We start from the raw sequence: 5,000 nt of genomic DNA, 5'->3' as shown, positions 1-5,000 counted from the left end.
ATGACCCTGGGCGTAACCAGCACAAATGTGAGCCCAAGCGGACGCTGACTGATGACATTACCCCCCCGGCCGGCAGCAAGCCAGACATGATGGCCCCTTCCCCGCGAACGGTTGGAAGCCATACCCCCTTCGTGATGCTCACAAGTCTAGAAATGAGCCACACAACGAAAATCCCACCAGCGTGCCACAAATCCACATAACAGATTCACATTTTTTCCCACCGGGTCGGTCGGCCGGAACCGACGGCGGCCACCACCGTGCCGCCGCCCACAACGGGTGACACCAACCCAAGTTGGTGGATCACCCATGTGTGGGCGTTTTGACTTGCCCCACCACAAAGCAAGCCAAAACAGGGGGGAATGAAGGGACCGCACCAGAATTTTCCATGGTGCAAGAGCTGGCTGCATTGAGGAACACCCCCCCCCTATAATAGCTAAATATGCAAAAGCCACTTTTGTACAAGTAGATACACTTTTTTTGAGTAGACATAAGTTCTGTTTTGGGACCTAGAGAACGAATTTTCACGAGATTTTTTGCAGGGATCCTCATAAAAATGGTACAACATTGCCTGCAAAAAATTAGAATTTTTCGACATGGGGAAGTATTTTTTTTATTTTTCCAAAGACCCGAAATGTGGAAAATCGGGAAAAATGGAAAAACGTATCTAGACACCGTATTTTTGCGTGATTTTTTCCAGTCCATCCCATAATAATATCAAGAAGGTGCCCACCAAGTTTCGTTAGGATTGGCCAAGGTTTCGAATTTTCATGAATTTTTTTCAAAACCCTCTATTTTCCAACATTTCAAAAATTCAAAACCACATCAAGATGGCTTGGTTTTGATACCAAACTTTCTAGACCTCATTCTGCATGCATTTGTGACACTTTCCAACCAACAAAACTCAAAAACCACCACTTTGAAAATTTCATGATTCTTGGCACACCACCAAGTCACAAAATCAAGCCAAAACACCAAAATCTTGGAACTTGGCTATGCACCAACCATGCCAAGATCAATTCCTTTTGATCCCAAACTTCTCCCACATCACTTTGAAGGCATTTGTGAGGATTGAGTCCAGCCAGTTTTCCAAAACCAACATTTTCGTTTTTCACCAAAATCACCACCAAGTCACAAAATCAAGCCAAAAATCCAAAATCATGGAACTTGGCTATGCACCAACCATGCCAAGATCAATTCCTTTTGATCCCAAACTTCTCCCACATCACTTTGGAGGCATTTGTGAGGATTGAGTCCAGCCACTTTTCCAAAACCATGATTTTCGTTTTTCACCAAAATCACCACCAAGCCACAAAATCAAGCCAAAAATCCAAAATCATGAACTTGGCTATGCACCAACCATGTCAAGATCAATTCCTTTTGATCCCAAACTTCTCCCACATCACTTTGGAGGCATTTGTGAGGATTGAGTCCAGCCACTTTTCCAAAACCAACATTTTCGTTTTTCACCAAAATCACCACCAAGCCACAAAATCATGAACTTGGCTATGCACCAACCATGTCAAGATCAATTCCTTTTGATCCCAAACTTCTCCCACATCACTTTGAAGGCATTTGTGAGGATTGAGTCCAGCCACTTTTCCAAAACCATGATTTTCGTTTTTCACCAAAATCACCACCAAGCCACAAAATCAAGCCAAAAATCCAAAATCATGAACTTGGCTATGCACCAACCATGTCAAGATCAATTCCTTTTGATCCCAAACTTCTCCCACATCACTTTGGAGGCATTTGTGAGGATTGAGTCCAGCCAGTTTTCCAAAACCAACATTTTCGTTTTTCACCAAAATCACCACCAAGTCACAAAATCATGAACTTGGCTATGCACCAACCATGTCAAGATCAATTCCTTTTGATCCCAAACTTCTCCCACATCACTTTGAAGGCATTTGTGAGGATTGAGTCCAGCCACTTTTCCAAAACCATGATTTTCGTTTTTCACCAAAATCACCACCAAGCCACAAAATCAAGCCAAAAATCCAAAATCATGAACTTGGCTATGCACCAACCATGTCAAGATCAATTCCTTTTGATCCCAAACTTCTCCCACATCACTTTGGAGGCATTTGTGAGGATTGAGTCCAGCCAGTTTTCCAAAACCAACATTTTCGTTTTTCACCAAAATCACCACCAAGTCACAAAATCAAGCCAAAAATCCAAAATCATGGAACTTGGCTATGCACCAACCATGTCAAAATCAATTCCTTTTGATCCCAAACTTCTCCCACATCACTTTGAAGGCATTTGTGAGGATTGAGTCCAGCCACTTTTCCAAAACCATGATTTTCGTTTTTCACCAAAATCACCACCAAGCCACAAAATCAAGCCAAAAATCCAAAATCATGAACTTGGCTATGCACCAACCATGTCAAGATCAATTCCTTTTGATCCCAAACTTCTCCCACATCACTTTGGAGGCATTTGTGAGGATTGAGTCCAGCCACTTTTCCAAAACCAACATTTTCGTTTTTCACCAAAATCACCACCAAGTCACAAAATCATGAACTTGGCTATGCACCAACCATGTCAAGATCAATTCCTTTTGATCCCAAACTTCTCCCACATCACTTTGAAGGCATTTGTGAGGATTGAGTCCAGCCACTTTTCCAAAACCATGATTTTCGTTTTTCACCAAAATCACCACCAAGCCACAAAATCAAGCCAAAAATCCAAAATCATGAACTTGGCTATGCACCAACCATGTCAAGATCAATTCCTTTTGATCCCAAACTTCTCCCACATCACTTTGGAGGCATTTGTGAGGATTGAGTCCAGCCAGTTTTCCAAAACCAACATTTTCGTTTTTCACCAAAATCACCACCAAGTCACAAAATCAAGCCAAAAATCCAAAATCATGGAACTTGGCTATGCACCAACCATGTCAAAATCAATTCCTTTTGATCCCAAACTTCTCCCACATCACTTTGAAGGCATTTGTGAGGATTGAGTCCAGCCACTTTTCCAAAACCATGATTTTCGTTTTTCACCAAAATCACCACCAAGCCACAAAATCAAGCCAAAAATCCAAAATCATGAACTTGGCTATGCACCAACCATGTCAAGATCAATTCCTTTTGATCCCAAACTTCTCCCACATCACTTTGGAGGCATTTGTGAGGATTGAGTCCAGCCACTTTTCCAAAACCATGATTTTCGTTTTTCACCAAAATCACCACCAAGTCACAAAATCAAGCCAAAAATCCAAAATCATGGAACTTGGCTATGCACCAACCATGTCAAAATCAATTCCTTTTGATCCCAAACTTCTCCCACATCACTTTGAAGGCATTTGTGAGGATTGAGTCCAGCCAGTTTTCCAAAACCAACATTTTCGTTTTTCACCAAAATCACCACCAAGTCACAAAATCATGAACTTGGCTATGCACCAACCATGTCAAGATCAATTCCTTTTGATCCCAAACTTCTCCCACATCACTTTGGAGGCATTTGTGAGGATTGAGTCCAGCCAGTTTTCCAAAACCAACATTTTCGTTTTTCACCAAAATCACCACCAAGTCACAAAATCATGAACTTGGCTATGCACCAACCATGTCAAGATCAATTCCTTTTGATCCCAAACTTCTCCCACATCACTTTGGAGGCATTTGTGAGGATTGAGTCCAGCCAGTTTTCCAAAACCAACATTTTCGTTTTTCACCAAAATCACCACCAAGTCACAAAATCATGAACTTGGCTATGCACCAACCATGTCAAGATCAATTCCTTTTGCTCCCAAACTTCTCCCACATCACTTTGGAGGCATTTGTGAGGATTGAGTCCAGCCAGTTTTCCAAAACCAACATTTTCGTTTTTCACCAAAATCACCACCAAGCCACAAAATCAAGCCAAAAATCCAAAATCATGAACTTGGCTATGCACCAACCATGTCAAGATCAATTCCTTTTGATCCCAAACTTCTCCCACATCACTTTGGAGGCATTTGTGAGGATTGAGTCCAGCCACTTTTCCAAAACCATGATTTTCGTTTTTCACCAAAATCACCACCAAGTCACAAAATCAAGCCAAAAATCCAAAATCATGGAACTTGGCTATGCACCAACCATGTCAAAATCAATTCCTTTTGATCCCAAACTTCTCCCACATCACTTTGAAGGCATTTGTGAGGATTGAGTCCAGCCAGTTTTCCAAAACCAACATTTTCGTTTTTCACCAAAATCACCACCAAGTCACAAAATCATGAACTTGGCTATGCACCAACCATGTCAAGATCAATTCCTTTTGATCCCAAACTTCTCCCACATCACTTTGGAGGCATTTGTGAGGATTGAGTCCAGCCAGTTTTCCAAAACCAACATTTTCGTTTTTCACCAAAATCACCACCAAGTCACAAAATCATGAACTTGGCTATGCACCAACCATGTCAAGATCAATTCCTTTTGATCCCAAACTTCTCCCACATCACTTTGGAGGCATTTGTGAGGATTGAGTCCAGCCAGTTTTCCAAAACCAACATTTTCGTTTTTCACCAAAATCACCACCAAGTCACAAAATCATGAACTTGGCTATGCACCAACCATGCCAAGATCAATTCCTTTTGATCCCAAACTTCTCCCACATCACTTTGAAGGCATTTGTGAGGATTGAGTCCAGCCAGTTTTCCAAAACCAACATTTTCGTTTTTCACCAAAATCACCACCAAGTCACAAAATCAAGCCAAAAATCCAAAATCATGGAACTTGGCTATGCACCAACCATGCCAAGATCAATTCCTTTTGATCCCAAACTTCTCCCACATCACTTTGGAGGCATTTGTGAGGATTGAGTCCAGCCACTTTTCCAAAACCATGATTTTCGTTTTTCACCAAAATCACCACCAAGCCACAAAATCAAGCCAAAAATCCAAAATCATGAACTTGGCTATGCACCAACCATGTCAAGATCAATTCCTTTTGATCCCAAACTTCTCCCACATCACTTTGGAGGCATTTGTGAGGATTGAGTCCAGCCACTTTTCCAAAACC

The sequence above is a fragment of the Phaseolus vulgaris genome, chromosome 3, assembly GCF_051622355.1.
Source record: "Phaseolus vulgaris cultivar YP4 chromosome 3, ASM5162235v1, whole genome shotgun sequence".
In the NCBI taxonomy this organism is placed as follows: Eukaryota; Viridiplantae; Streptophyta; class Magnoliopsida; order Fabales; family Fabaceae; genus Phaseolus; species Phaseolus vulgaris.
This window is presented reverse-complemented; position numbering follows the sequence as displayed.